Source organism: Helianthus annuus, chromosome 9, assembly GCF_002127325.2.
Source record: "Helianthus annuus cultivar XRQ/B chromosome 9, HanXRQr2.0-SUNRISE, whole genome shotgun sequence".
In the NCBI taxonomy this organism is placed as follows: Eukaryota; Viridiplantae; Streptophyta; class Magnoliopsida; order Asterales; family Asteraceae; genus Helianthus; species Helianthus annuus.
In genome coordinates, this window is record NC_035441.2 from 178,892,059 (window position 1) to 178,908,812 (window position 16,754).

Genomic DNA, 16,754 nt, shown 5'->3' on the forward strand with positions numbered 1-16,754 from the left:
TAGAAACGAAAATGAACGGAATGAGTTATTTTCCACAATTTCTTCAGAAACGAAAATAAACGGAATGAGTTATTTTCCACAATTTCTTTAGAAACGAAAATAAACGGAATGAGTTATTTTCCACAATTTCTTTAGAAACGAAAATAAATGGAATGAGTTATTTTCCACAATTTATTTAGAAACAAAAATGAACGGAATGAGTCACTTTCCACAGTTTCTTCAGAAACGAAAATGAACGGAATGAGTCATTTTCCACAATTTCTTCAGAAATGAAAATAAACGGAATGAGTTATTTTCCACAATTTCTTTAGAAACGAAAATAAACGGAATGAGTTATTTTCCACAATTCCTTCAGAAACGAAAATGAACGGAATGAGTCATTTTCCACAGTTTCTTCAGAAACGAAAATGAACGGAATGAGTCATTTTCCACAATTTCTTCAGAAATGAAAATGAACGGAATGAGTCATTTTCCACTTTGTTCAGAAACGAAAATGTACGGAATGAGTCATTTTCCACAATTTCTTCAGAAACGAAAATGAACTGAACGAGTCATTTTCCACAATTTCTTCCGAAACTAAAATGAATAGGGTTAACTCTAGATACACGACAAAACTTGCTGTGATTTCTGTGCACTAAATTCCATAATTATGTATGCATCCATAATTACGTAATCCCTTGCACAGTCCGCACAGTTTGTTTTGTAATGTTTTGGGGAAGGATATCATACTTGTGATGAGGGTGACTAGACTTCCACCGGGCCCCTTTAATTAGATCGACAGGGGATCTTCTTAGTTAGGCCACCAAGGAGTCCTTTCAGCTATATCATCACATGATATTCCTAGCCAGATTTTTTGGATTAATCTGCTTAACTAGACCACTCAAGGGTCTAATTATGAAGTAGTATTTATAATCCAAGGAACTTAACTGTAACGTAGAAGTCCATTGAGGATTTTAAGTAACACCCTTGGGTATCCTACGATAAATCTCTTGTACAAGGATACGTAAGATTTTACGAGGATTTGGATAACATAATTTGGATTACACAACAACACATAAGGGAATACGTAAGCACAAAGTCACATAGTTGTTTAACTTTGTTATAATTTGTTATTAACTTGTTATCGATTGAATACGGATATGGAAACCTGTCGACGGGTCTCAATGTTCACTGGAATCTATCTGAGAAGATAGAAAGATCTCCCAAAATTCGATTTTTGATTACAAGGAATTATCATATTCGAATTAAGGTATACAACAATTAAGGACTTACAGGAAATCCTTAGGTACCCTATTAAGGATTTATAGTGGTACTTTGGGTATTCGTCACGTGTTATAACTTGCGCCTTGTATTTCGTTTTCTTTAGAAGAAACGGGTACTTAGGAATTTCGTGGAAGACGCAAGAGATCATAGAATGGGAGAATTTTGGGGGTAGTTTGTTCTTCAAGGAATATGGTTCTTTGATTGTCGGTATTGTAAGGGATATGTCGTTTATACATGCAACCACAGAAATACATTGCAATGTAAATAAAAGATTTATTTATAAACAATGATAACAACTGTTTCATGGACCTTGACAACAAAAGAAAATAATACACAAGACATGATTATTTATAAAGGGTGTTGTCTTCTAGTCGGTCAGATGCTCATCACGGTGCTGGATTAGCATTAGCAAGCTTTGGGCAATTTCTTCGGAAATGACCCATCTCGCCACAATTGTAGCAAGAACCTGGTGGAAAGCGAGCTTGAGCAGGATTGTTGTCAGCTTGATTTGGTGCAACTGCAGCTCGGCAAACCTTTGCTGTGTGACCTTTAAGTCCACAAATTTGGCATTCGCGGCACTTCACCCTAGCATGATGATGAAGGTTACATTGGTTGCACAAGGGTGAAGTTCCATTGTATGGCTTCCTAGCAGGGGGTTGAGCTGGTTGGTTGGGGACAACTTGATCATTGTGAGTAACCATGGCGAAGTTTTGAGAAGCCTTCCGCTTCTTTGACTTCTTAGGGGATTCAGTCTGTTCATCCATGGTCTTTGATTCCTCGATTTGTTTCGATTCCTCGACCGGTTTCTTGTCACCCTTTCGGAAAAACTTACGTTTCCTGATCTGAGATTCAGTCAAGGTTGCAGATAGCTCAATGGCCTGCCTAACCGTAGTGGGGTTACTACCAGTAACAATGTCCTGAACTGAGTCAGGGAGGCCATCAATGTATTTTTCGATCGCCTTATCCAAAGGCGTAACCATGGAAGGACACAACAGGCTCAGCTCCTCATATCGATCAGTGTATGCTCGATGTTCGCCGCTGTCTTGCTTAAGATCGTCGAATTCCCTTTCTAAGGCCCTGATCTCGTGACGAGGATAGAATTCCTTCATCATCAGTGCTCGAAGTTCTTCCCACGTTTGAGCCAGTGCCACTTCGGCACCCCTATCTCTCATCACACCGTTCCACCATGTTAAAGCTCGTTTCTCAAAGACACTAGATACAAAATCTACCTTTCGCTCGTTTGGACATTGAACATGTCTGAAGGTGCTCTCTAAACTCTCGAACCATTGCAGAAGTGCAGTCGCTCCTTGAGACACAAAAAACTTTAATGGCTTAGCCGAGTTGAACGTCTTGAAGCTGCAGGGGGCATTATTGTTGTTGAGGGCTTGGTTACATTGGGCAACGATGTTCGGGATTGCAGCAGTTATTTGCTGTGTAATCATGGTTGATGGTCATTTGTTTGAATCCACGAAGCAAACAAACAGTACCAAGGCTGAATCAAAGTAAATAGATCCTCATAGTGTATCGTGAAGACATGCTCGCCTATAAGTGGACACTCACCCCAAGAGTTCCCAGGTAAGAGTGACTGGTCCGATTATGTGGATTTGTACGAACACTCTAACCTTAGACAGAAAACCCTGGGTACAGGCATTCACTCTTCCAGTTTGCACGTGTTCACACTATTTAGGACCCAAAACTTCGACGAGAGTTTTGAAAATTCAAAGGGGTTCAAAACCTTATAACAGAGGGTTCAAAACCTAGTAATCAATCATCCTAGAATAGATGATTAGTTTTCAAAGCGGTTTTAAAATTTATGTTCTTGTTGTGGTCGTCGCCTAAGGATAGGCGACGGTATTTTTTTATGACTAAACGCAAGTAAACTCGCGTTAGGGTCCTAGGAAGGTTATAGACTAGGTCAAAGCATTACTAATAACCTAATTCCCTATAACCATTGGCTCTGATACCAACTTTTCTGTCACACCCCAACCGCGTAGAACATACAAAACGTGGCGGAAACGTCGGGGAGTGTTGTAACAGAATCAATTGTTTCAAATCCATGGCAATTGAAGTTTCGTTTTATTGATCAAATATGAAAGTATACATTGTTTAAACAAGAACCAAAGAGTACATAACATGAATTAACTAGTTCTTGTCTCGTTTTAAGTCACTAAGGCACAGGTCCGCCTAAGTATGTCTTGATAAGTCCTATGCATCATCTCCTGAAAACACATGTGAAAGTAGGTACGTCAGCATAAAAATGCCTGTGAGATACATTGGTTTTGTGAAAACGGGATTCATGATTTATGTTTGAGAAAGTGTTTAGTCATGAACCTTGTAATTTGCTTTGTCTTGTAAATCATTTAAAAAACGATAAGATCAGATGATATGTATAAATAAGAGAACACTGTATGGTTAAACGGATAACCATGTAAAATGAGTTTGTAAAACAATGTCTCATGAAAAGTGTGTTATTTGTATAAAATGTCACATGTCTCAAATTGAAATGATTCAAATAACGCTACGATATGTAATACCATACAAACACTTATATATAGGAAGTACCAGCGGCGTATCCACCATGCTTGTATCATATTACACACGCCTCGTTACTTAATCACTTACTCAAACCAAACCATCAAGATGAAATGTTTAACAACGGTAGAAATGTTTATGTATAGTCAAATGTCTATTGTCAAATGTATATCATGTCAACGGATACAACTGGTTCACACGGTTCAATGGTTACAAACGGTTCATATAATCAAACGGGTTTAGACGGTTCACATAGTCAAATGGTCACAACGGTTCAAAATGTAGCATAATGTGTTCATATACTGGATGAGCATATGCAACAGAAATGCAATGTAAAACAATGTACTAAGTACGCACACAATGGGCATACATAGCATGTAATGTAAAGCAATGTACTAAGTACGCACACAATGGGCATACATAGCATGTAATGTAAGACGATGTACTAAGTACGCACACAATGGGCATACATAGCATGAAATGTAAAGCGATGTACTAAGTACGCACACAATGGGCATACATAGCATGTAATGTAAGACGATGTACTAAGTACGCACACAATGGGCATACATAGCATGAAATGTAAAGCGATGTACTAAGTACGCACACAATGGGCATACATAGCATGAAATGTAATGTAAAGTGTTGTGCTAAGTATGCACACGATGGACATACATAGCATAAACACAATGAAATCATGTACTATATATGTACTATCGAACATAGCAAGTATATGATGTGAAAACAGGAAAGCATGAAAGTAACAGATAGGCACATGTGTTTCACTCCAAAACAGTTTGGAAAACAGTAAAAGAGGGGTTCAATGTACTCACATTGACTCCTCGAAAACATGTAAAAGATGGGTGATGTGTGTCGGTGTGTATATATTTTAGATATATATTTAAGCCCTTTTTACACTTTTAGCCAAGTTTTAAATTTATAAAACACGATATTTACTAACACTAAACACACATATGGGCAAGTGCACCCATCGTGGACGTAGTATAGTGTTGGTAAGATACCGAGGTCGTCCAAGGACACAAGAGCTTTTAATACCGGTTTATCCTCAACGTCTAATCAAATCAAAAAGGTTAGAAAAATGTTTTAAACTAAGAAAAATAAAAACTAACTAAATGCTGAAAATAAAAATAAAATAAAAACAGATAGACAAGATGAATCACTTGGATCCGACACGTGTATTAGTATAACCTTTGATTATTTTCGCACTTTTGCACTTGTTTAAGAGATTATCTTAGTTATTGTAGTAGGCCCCTCTTTTGAAGGCGACGTTACCCTCAACCCAGTAGTTTGAGTCAGCAAGGATACAATCCTAAAGGGTCGGATTATTGAAAGATAATGAATTAAGTTATTAATGCAAATTATGGTAGGCCCCGCTTTTGGCGGCGACGTTACCCTCGGCTAAGTAGTCTGAGTCAGCAGGGATACAGTCCTAAATAGCCGGGTTATAGTATTAATAGTAGTTAACTTATGAGGGGGTCAAAGAGTTTGGATCCCCACCATCCAATACCTATGGGCATTGAAGGAGATCCTACTAAATTTGACCCAGGTCCCAAGCAGGACCTCTAAACGCTGAACAAGGGCAAGACCCTTACCAAACCGTTCCCTTAACCCCCGACCAGGTAGCCAACATACCTCCATATAGACCGTGGAGATATGAATGGTGAAAATCTTTTATTTTATATAGACAGTAAAATAATGCCAAGACACCACGGACAAACGATAAGGAAAGATCACCTTCAACATAAGTAACTAGTTATTAAAGTCATTAATACAAAACCAAATAAAAAGTGCAAAAGATTAAAAATAAAAAGTTTTATACTAAACACTTGTCTTCACCAAGTGATGTAAGAGACTTAGGCAAACATGGCCTTGATTGTCAAGAACTCTTACGATCAATCTTGGATCCCGAGACGACTCACACACTCTACGATGGACAATGGATGCTGGTGGTGGATGATGGTGTTATGGTGGTGGTGGGTGGTGGATGAAGTGTGAGAGAGGTGGTGTGCCAAGGGATGAGAGAGAATGAATCCAAGCTCCTCTATTTATAGGCTGAACAGAAGGCTGGACACGGCCCCGTGTCCGCTGGACACGGCCCCGTGCCCGCCCGACACTCTCTCTCTTCATTAATTGTAATTGCGAATTACAATTAATGCGCCTGCTGTACTTTCACCACGCCCCCGTGCTCGCTGGACACGGCCCCGTGGTGGGCAATGGAAGCTTCTACTGGTTTGTCTTTTCTGCTGCTTCCTGGGCACGCCCCCGTGTTCGCTGGACACGGGGCGTGTTCAGACTCTGTTTCCTTCTTTTTGCCTTGGGAGGTGCCGTTGAGGGTCCGGGCAGTCCACTTTTGTTCCTTTTCTTGTATTTATGGTAGAATTAGTGGTCTTTTTGCTTCTTTTGTGATTTTGAGCTCATTTCATCCTGAAAATACAAAAGGAAGACAAAAACACTCTTTTCCAACATTAGTAATTAAAAAGGGTTAGTTTTATGCCTTAATTGATGTGTTTTATATGTTGCATTTTACACACATCAAATACCCCCACACTTGAACTTTTGCTTGTCCTCAAGCAAAACTCTTTAAATGTGGCTTACACTCCCAAATGGAATAGGTAGAAGAGAAGTTTTTTTTTAGCTTGTCCTAGAGTGTCGGGAATCCAAGGTTTTTATAGGTTTTATTTTTAGTTATTTACAATCCTATTCGTTATGATTTATTTTGAACTTTTCACAAGATAAATTACTTATTCGGGCATAACATGTTTTATTAAAATTCCATTTATATACAAGTTCACATACCTCACGGGAGATCACTCAACACTCGGCCGAAGGTGTATATTTTAGTGAATCACTCGAGAGCGGCACGGAACTTACGTCTTCCATAGGCTTGCCAAGCAATCAATCCTCCTCCTTTTTAACTTTTTACCTTTGTAAATATCAAGAGGACTTTTGGGGTGAAGGCTTGGGTTTAAAGGTGGGTGGTTGGTTAATGGTTAGTAAAAAGGGCGAAAATCGTAACAAGTGTCGGTTTTCGTAAAATACCTTGTTTTTAGTGACTTATTATTTTTGAAGTATTTCTCCAAACAAGCTTTTTGTAGCTTTTGTTTGTTTTTGACTTCATCATTTTTTTTATTTTTTTTATTTTTTTTATTTTTTTTTTATTTTTTTTTCGTCATATAAAAGGGTACGTTTATGAAAGACCGAGCTTGTTACTAAAATAAAGGTGAAAAATGAAAAAGGTTTTTGGTGGGTAAAAAATGTTTTGGGGGTAATGAAATGAAAGGTTTAGGCTCAAAGGGGGTTTCTAGGGGGATTTTGGGTAGGTAAAAAAAAATGAAAAATAATGGTTTTGAAAGAAAAATAGTTAGTCCTAATGCCTCCATCATTTACTTACTTGGGTTTAAGTTGGTAAGGACCGGGAATGTATCGTCGTGGCAAGTTCTAGATCTGTAAAGACCGAGCGGCTATTCACACAAGAAACGAAAAATGAGCATTTAATCTAAATATGTGTATTTTTATGCTCAATAAAGGCTCAAAACTCACTTTTGTGGGAATGGGTTTTTAATTGTGACCAAGCATATATAATCGAATTTTTAACTAGACTTGTTATGCCGTTTCATAATTTTCTTATGTTGGTTCCTTTTTTTATCATGACGCTATCGGTTGTAAACTTGTAAAAATATAACCTTTTTAGAACTTGTTCTTCCCAACTTAAACTAAGACAAGTAAATAAAAAAAAAGAAAAAGTTTTTTTTTTTGAAAAAATCTGGGGTGTTTAGCGGTTCCAATAGAGTTTTGTGTAAGGCTTGTGTTTAGGATTTTGCAAAATTTCAAGGTTTTAGCATCCCCCCCACACTTAAATTACACATTGTCCTCAATGTGTCCAAAAACAATATTTTTGGTTGATTAAAATGTATAAAAGTGTGTTAAAAAGCAAATATTTATGTTACTGGCACTCTGGACACGGCCCCGTGTTGACCGGGCACGGCCCCGTGGTCAAGTGCCAGTAACAAAAATTATAGAATTGAAACAGAAGCCTGGACACGGGGGCGTGTCCGCTGAACACGGCCCGTGTCCAGTTACCTGAACTGGGTGATTTTCTGCAGGGGGCTCAGCACGGGGCCGTGTTGGTTGAGCACGGCCCGTGTTGAGCCTTCTGTGACGGAGATTTTTGTCGGGTTGTTCTGTTCTTCGTGCATGGTTCCATTTTTCTCGTTCCCTTTTTCATCCATTACCACCAGGAGTGTGTTTTATTCTGCAAAAACTAAAAGATTAAACTAAACTAAGGATAGTTCCGCGGAATGCCTCCGTGGTGCGCCACGTTTATAAGGGTCCTTGGCTAGACCCGATTCCCGGTCATATGTCTTCAGAGTGGAGTGCCTTGCTTCCCAAGTTACACCGTCGGAGAGCGGCATCCAAGCTCGAGTCAATAACCTTCATGTAGTTGACCAGGTCGTCGTCCTCTATTCTCTTCCCAACTCCGAACTTCACCTCATCGTCCCCGTATCTCAAAGTCAGTGTCCCGTCATTCATGTCTACCACCGCTTGTGCGGTGGCAAGGAAGGGCCTCCCTAGGATAAGGGGGACCTCGGTGTCTTCCTCCATGTCGAGTATGACAAAGTCAACTGGATAAACGAATCTGCTTACCCTTACCAAGACATTCTCGATGACGCCTTGCGGGAACTTGACTGATCGATGAGCGAGTTGTATGCTTATTTTTGTAGGGCTCGTGGTTCCCAAGCCAAGCCTTTTGAACATCGATGAGGGCATGAGGTTAATGCTAGCCCCTAAGTCGGCCAAGGCATTGCGAACGGGTGATTCCCCTATTGAGCATGGAATCGTGAAACTTCCGGGATCGATCTTCTTTTGGGGTAGTTTATTGAGTACGAGGGCAGAGCATTCTTCGCCTAAATTAACTAATTGCAAATTTTCAATTTTCTTTTTATGTGTAAGGAAGTCCCTCATAAATTTAGAGTATTTGGGCATTTGGGTTAGGACTTCGATAAAAGGAATATTGACATGCAATTGTTTCAGCAAACTTTCGAATTTTGCGAATTGCTCATTGGTCTTTTGACGAATTAACCTACCGGGGTACGGAACTCGAGGAGCCTTGATAGGCTCTGGTGATGGGGGAGAGTTCTTTTCCTGCGGATGTGTTGGCGTTGTTTCTTCCGCCGCTGGAGGTACTTCTGCAGGCCCTACGGTGCGGTTTCGTAGTGTGATGAGGTGAACTTGCGCCTTTGGGTTTGTTTCGGTATTGCTAGGTAATGCGCCTTGTGGTCTCTCGGAAAAATTTTGAGCTAGTTGATTTATTTGTTTTTCTATGTTTTGAATGCTAGCTTGTTGATTCCTAAAATTAGATTCTAATTGTAGAAATCTTTCCGAGTTTTTCTTATCAGTGTCAGAGACGAGGCGAGATATAGTATCTTCGAGCCTTTCTCGTCCACCTTGTTGTTGAGTGAAATTTTGTGACTCATTTCTTGATTGCTGAAAGTTTGTTCGTTGGGTTTGTTGGTTACTACTATTGCCGGTTTCCCTCCAACCAAGGTTTGGGTGGTTTCGCCATCCTTGGTTGTAAGTTCCCGTTGGAGGACCCGACGGCCTAGGTCTATTATCAATGTAGTTTACCATTTCTTGTTGATCGTCCGTTTCTTTCATGCAACTCCAATTTTCATGTGACCCACCACACCCTTCACAAGCCATAACCGAGACTGTTTTTGTCATTTCTAGTTTTTTTATTTTTGAAGAAAGGGCCTCGATTTGGGCTTGTAAAGAGGTGCTTTCGTCGACCTTATGGGCGCCCGGGGCGATAGACTTATTTCCCCGGGGAGTGTGCCATTGAAAATTGGTTTGAGCAATTTCCTCAATTTGATTATATATTTCGTGTGGGCGTCGATTACCTAAAAGTCCCCGGAGCTAGAATCAAGTGTCTGCCTAGTGTGTGGCAACAATCCATTGTAGAAAGTGGATACTTGTTGCCATATTGCGAGGCCATGATGGGGACACTTGCGTAATAGCTCCTTGAACCTTTCCCATGTTTCATATAAGGATTCCCCGTCCTCTTGTGAGTATGTATTAATTTCAGCCATTAATTTAGCAGTTTTAGAAGGAGGGAAATACTTATATAGAAACTTTTGGGCTAGTTCATCCCAGGTGTTTACCGATCCAGCTGGGAGGGTGTTGAGCCAAGCTTTCGCTCGGTCTTTTAGTGAGAACGGAAACATACGGAGGCGTATGGCGTCGTTTGATGCTCCATTGATCCGAAAGGTATCACATATTTCTAAGAAATTAGTTATATGTAGATGAGGATCCTCGTCCGCAAGCCCGTGGAAGGTTGCGGAGTTTTGGAGCATTTGTATCAAATGCGGTCGGAGCTCGAAGTTATTGGCTTCGACATTTGGAGCATTGATAGCGGCGCCTAGATTACCTACGGTGGGCCGTAGATAATCCATAAGGGTACGTTGGTCCGCCATTGGGGGTGGATCACCCGAAACCTTCTCTTGGTTTTTGGCTTTTAACCTTTTTCTGAGAAAGCGTTCGGGTTCTTCTAGCGGTTCTTTTATGTCTTTATTGGAACTGGAGCTCATACACTACGTGAGGATGGTGTCGGGTTCCAAGTCCTGCAATAAAAACAAAAAAGAATGTCGGTCAGAAGGTTCACCACGGCCCCGTGTTGAGCGAACACGGCCCCGTGGTCGGAAATACAGTGAATGTTTTCCAGATCCCAGTTACTGGAAGTTGGACACGGCCCCGTGTTGCACCGGCACGGCCCCGTGGTCAACCTTCTGTAACTTGAAAAACAAAAACTGCCAGTAACTTTGCTGAGCACGGCCCGTGTCCGACCAGGCACGGCCCCGTGCTGAGCTCTGCAGAAGCTAAAAAATCAAAAAAAATCCTAAAAAAATAAAGAAAAATAAAAAGATGATTAGGCCGTTGATTCCTAACTTTCTTAAAATCCTTGTGTCCCCGGCAGCGGCGCCAAAAACTTGATGTGTGTCGGTGTGTATATATTTTAGATATATATTTAAGCCCTTTTTACACTTTTAGCCAAGTTTTAAATTTATAAAACACGATATTTACTAACACTAAACACACATATGGGCAAGTGCACCCATCGTGGACGTAGTATAGTGTTGGTAAGATACCGAGGTCGTCCAAGGACACAAGAGCTTTTAATACCGGTTTATCCTCAACGTCTAATCAAATCAAAAAGGTTAGAAAAATGTTTTAAACTAAGAAAAATAAAAACTAACTAAATGCTGAAAATAAAAATAAAATAAAAACAGATAGACAAGATGAATCACTTGGATCCGACACGTGTATTAGTATAACCTTTGATTATTTTCGCACTTTTGCACTTGTTTAAGAGATTATCTTAGTTATTGTAGTAGGCCCCTCTTTTGAAGGCGACGTTACCCTCAACCCAGTAGTTTGAGTCAGCAAGGATACAATCCTAAAGGGTCGGATTATTGAAAGATAATGAATTAAGTTATTAATGCAAATTATGGTAGGCCCCGCTTTTGGCGGCGACGTTACCCTCGGCTAAGTAGTCTGAGTCAGCAGGGATACAGTCCTAAATAGCCGGGTTATAGTATTAATAGTAGTTAACTTATGAGGGGGTCAAAGAGTTTGGATCCCCACCATCCAATACCTATGGGCATTGAAGGAGATCCTACTAAATTTGACCCAGGTCCCAAGCAGGACCTCTAAACGCTGAACAAGGGCAAGACCTTTACCAAACCGTTCCCTTAACCCCCGACCAGGTAGCCAACATACCTCCATATAGACCGTGGAGATATGAATGGTGAAAATCTTTTATTTTATATAGACAGTAAAATAATGCCAAGACACCACGGACAAACGATAAGGAAAGATCACCTTCAACATAAGTAACTAGTTATTAAAGTCATTAATACAAAACCAAATAAAAAGTGCAAAAGATTAAAAATAAAAAGTATTATACTAAACACTTGTCTTCACCAAGTGATGTAAGAGACTTAGGCAAACATGGCCTTGATTGTCAAGAACTCTTATGATCAATCTTGGATCCCGAGACGACTCACACACTCTACGATGGACAATGGATGATGGTGGTGGATGATGGTGTTATGGTGGTGGTGGGTGGTGGATGAAGTGTGAGAGAGGTGGTGTGCCAAGGGATGAGAGAGAATGAATCCAAGCTCCTCTATTTATAGGCTGAACAGAAGGCTGGACACGGCCCCGTGTCCGCTGGACACGGCCCCGTGCCCGCCTGACACTCTCTCTCTTCATTAATTGTAATTGCGAATTACAATTAATGCGCCTGCTGTACTTTCACCACGCCCCCGTGCTCGCTGGACACGGCCCCGTGGTGGGCAATGGAAGCTTCTACTGGTTTGTCTTTTCTGCTGCTTCCTGGGCACGCCCCCGTGTTCGCTGGACACGGGGCGTGTTCAGACTCTGTTTCCTTCTTTTTGCCTTGGGAGGTGCGGTTGAGGGTCCGGGCAGTCCACTTTTGTTCCTTTTCTTGTATTTATGGTAGAATTAGTGGTCTTTTTGCTTCTTTTGTGATTTTGAGCTCATTTCATCCTGAAAATACAAAAGGAAGACAAAAACACTCTTTTTCCAACATTAGTACTTAAAAAGGGTTAGTTTTATGCCTTAATTGATGTGTTTTATATGTTGCATTTTACACACATCAATGGGGTTCTATGTACTCACCTGAGATTGCTTTGAATTCCTTGTATAATAACCAGATAATGCTAAAGATCACGGGATATCAAACGGCACCTAATAGGTAGCTATGTTAATATACCGGACCTAAAGTGGGAGGAACGGATAGTATGCGGGTCCGTAAACCAAACGAGTATGGAGACTCGTGTAATATGGTTTAACAAAGCCTACATACTAAAATGAAACTTAACCTAAGTGCTTACGGCCCATCACGACCCGTTTAGGTAGCTTATGCTACCCTAACGCGTCGTTCGCGTAGAACGCGTTCGGAACGCCTAACATCGCGACCACAAGGTATAACCTTGGAAGGTTATAGCTATGGTCACCTAATGTGTTTGGTCGGATCCTAATGATCGACCAAATGGGTCGGGTTCGAAAGTATAAGCGATGGTTTAGATCGCTTACCTTACGACCCTATATAAGCACTAAGCTAAAAGTGACGAGCTAAGCATGTTAAAACATGCTTAACTAAGTTTAGAAAAAAGGTTTGGTATCAAAACAAACGGTTTTGATACCCACGAGTAGTTTGGTTACAAAATATGCAAGAACGCACATTTTGGCCGAAACTACGACTCGTCACTGAGCCTAGATAACGTGGTAATCAGTAGGTATAGTCACTACGGACTATAACCATCGTGATCACGCTCACGTTATGAAGTTCCATGAACTTCGTGTTGAACATAGGCTGGTCAACGCAGAAAGTCAATAAAACGTTGACTTTCGGACTCGAAAAGCGAATAAAAGAACGAAAGAATACTTACGGAGGGTCCCCGAATGCTAATCTAGATCAAAATGGCTCAGGTATGAAACAAAGGTTCCAACTTAGAGCTCTTGATCAGATTGTGTGGGTTTTTGCAACAAAGGGGGGGGGTATTTATAGGAAAAGCATAACCGTTAGGATCGTTTATCGAATATCGTGCCACGATCTTGTGCGTACACTTGTCAAAATATTGTGGTAAGTCAGAACTTGGCCCTTGGCTCTTGATTGGGTGAAAGGGCATTGCCCCTTGATCGAACGAAAGGCCAACTGCATTAAATGCAAGCATTGAATCTGGTCTGATAGTCCCACGCGGCCCGCGTGAAGATGCAGGCCAATCTTACGCGGGCCGCCTGGCCCCGTCTGATCTGCACCAAGTTTCAAAATTTGCAGTTTTGGTCCCTGTTGCGTGTTTAAGCCTTTTCCGACACTTCTAAGGCCCGTAAAGCCAACTTTAAGGCCCTAAAATGATGCCTAAAGATTGTGGACATGAAACATGCTCAAAAATGTTCCGGATGTTGGTTCGTTTGGTCGTACGAACGCGATGTTCGCTTAATTACGACGGAATGCGCATAAGCGCGAAAAACGGTCCAAATTGCGCGACGAATGGATTTTTCTCATGCCAAACACTAAGGCATAATATAAGGATGCTTACATAAATTTTTGGATGTCCGGATGTATTCAGAACGTAAGTTATGCGCGAATGTGCAAACTTGTGCACTTTTTGACACTTTTAGTCCCTGAATGATCCAAAAGTTTGTTTTAGCATACCAAACCCTTCAAAGCCTATTTCTAAGCTATGTAAAGGATATTTATGGTATGTTTAACTTATGGACATGTTCCGGAATGTTCGTTACAGTTCAAATTGGCGTACTTTCGCAGTTTGTCAAGTTTAGTCCATGTAAGCGAATTAACTTGTTTTTGCTATACCAAAGCCTTCAAAACTTATTTCTAAGTTATGTAAAGGTTATTTAAGGTATGTTGAGTATATGTTGATGTCCCGGAGTATTTGTCGCATTAAACTGAGTACGTTTTCGCACCAGGTTGCGTATAATTCTCCAGAAAGCGATGTAAAGTTTGAAATTGAACCAGAATTGATATGTGCAATAGATACACATATTTATACAAGATCCCAAGTATGAAATACGATATTTCATCGGCTTGGTATTTGTTTGATGGTCGCGGTGACACAGGTGTCACATGAAATGTCTATATACCCGGAATGTCTAAATCTATTTGGTGCTTGACTCCTTAGACTCGTGAAACTTGATCCTTGGTTGAACGAGAGACTGGAGCCTTGTCACTGGCGGAATCAGTCAATTTTGAAAACTCTCGATGAGCATGATATAAACTAGTTATTTTATTACCTATACGTAACGCAACGCCAAATCTAACGCGTAAACCAAATCAGAATCGGGGAAACGCGGAAGGATGGAATGGCCAGAGTGGCCATCCGATCGGATGACCAGCCGATCGGGTGACCATCCCAGCCGAACCACTTTTCCCCTCCTTTCCCTTTCACCTAAAAATAGGCTGTCACATCACCATTTCAAGTGATGTGACAGCTCTGCCCGAACCAGACGCACGCGCATGCTAATCTCTCATTTTCCCATTAATTGCGGTACGTTTCGAGCTAGATTCTTGTACTTTCTTACTCTACGCATCATTCTCTACGTGATTCTCACTTGAAATCACATTTTTCACCGTGAAATCTCTCGGATCTGAGATCTTGAGGATGATGTCATCATGGTGGTTGGTACAAAACGCCATATGACGTCATTCTTGGTGAGATCTAGCTAAGATCTAAGGAATTCCATGATTACTTCATCCAACCTAAGCTAAATCTAAGAGTTTTTATACTAAAACTTGTGTTTCTTCATTTCTACTTCAAATTTCTGAGTTTCTTCGGTGATAAACGTGACTGAACGGACTGTAGACTTGATCGATGGTCTAGAGTCGGTTTAAGAACGAATTGTTCACTGCTCAAGATGATCACGGGATGGATTCCAGCATAAACCCGTCGCTAACAGGCAACTGGTTGGACTGGGGTGGTTCCCGGCCGATCAGAATGACTATTAAACGATAAGTTACTGTAGTCTCAACACGTGCTGTGACGTCACCATTGATTTTCAAACTTAGAAATTTTACGAAAGTTGGTAAACAAGAACAATAGGCCAGACGATCGGACAATCGTCCGATCGGACAACCTTACTTCATGACAGGCCAGCCGATCGGACAGTCGTCTGATCGGACAGCCTTTCTTCACACTAGGCCAGCCGATCGGACAACCACTTTGATCTATTCTCATTCTTGTTCTCAACCGGACGGATGGCAACCCGATCGGATAGCCATCCGATCGGGCAACCATTGTCACTATGCACACACAACGCCACCCGGTCGACTGGCCATCCGATCGGACAGCCGTCCGATCGGACAACCATCCGACCCAATGACCTGTTAACTCTTTTATTCAACCTCGTTATGCTGCCCGACTCTTACCCTATTGAAATTTAATCAGGCTAATCCCAAAAGAGCTCCCTTTAATCTAATAATAGTTGCGACTGTTAAGCAATCACTGTGAGTATACTCGATCCCCTCTTACTTTAAACTTTTGGGGTGTAACATGTATTCTCTTAACCTATATACTTTTGGAAGTCTATACTCTATCCCTTGTGTTTGTGAAAACTCGTGCATTCTAGTATTCTATTTGTGCTATGTGCCGTTTAATCCAGGGTGTTTAGTTCCGCCTTAACAATAGTAGCGCTATAAGGGGTGCACCTCTCCCATTATTCTTCGGGGGTATTGTTAGGAGGATTCTAGTTTACCTTGAGTCTTGGGTAAACACTAAAGCATCGGGATACTTGGGCTATCACAGCGTGGACTGCGACACTAGCACGGCTGTAAACTATTTTTTATTGCTTACACTATGGATAAGAGTTGTTCTAATATACTATTCTAGTATCAAACTTGTGTACTCGCCAATAATTTTGTATTGATATTTTAATACATGTTGCAGGCTGATAGGTTGCTGAGGAACATGGAAATCAAGCTAGGGGAATGCCTAGAAACGTCACCTAGTGAACTTAGAAACTTATTTTGAATAATTTGAACAATCCTTGTTATGTTTTGGTACTTGATGTGACGTTGAATTTTGTTTAGACAAATTTATGCATGAAATCTATTAATCTCTATTGTCACAAATAGTGTTGTGGAAATCTCATGAGCAATCTGAACGCTTAGTGCTCGCACATCGATGTTTCCGCCATCGGTTGGGGTGTGACAGAAACAGTCTGTGAAAAAGGGACTCTGGCGCCCCGTGAGAGAATCACTTAATAAGGTCGCGCCCCGCCAGAGGCTATGGCGGCCCGCGAAAGAATGTTCAAAGTCTGTCGCGCCCCGCGACAGACTGCAGACTTGGGATTTTTGTGCAATTTGTTCGTTTTTGCAATTCAGACATGTTTTAACCAATTAA

General features: G+C 41.0%; 1 non-coding gene across 1 annotated transcript; it reads left to right on the forward strand.

The window, feature by feature from the left end:
• Positions 1-9,801: 9,801 nt before the first annotated feature.
• Positions 9,802-9,908, forward strand: LOC118482353. The gene has a single exon (XR_004868396.1). It is a non-coding gene; the product is annotated as a small nucleolar RNA R71 (small nucleolar RNA).
• The last annotated feature ends 6,846 nt before the right edge of the window (positions 9,909-16,754 follow it).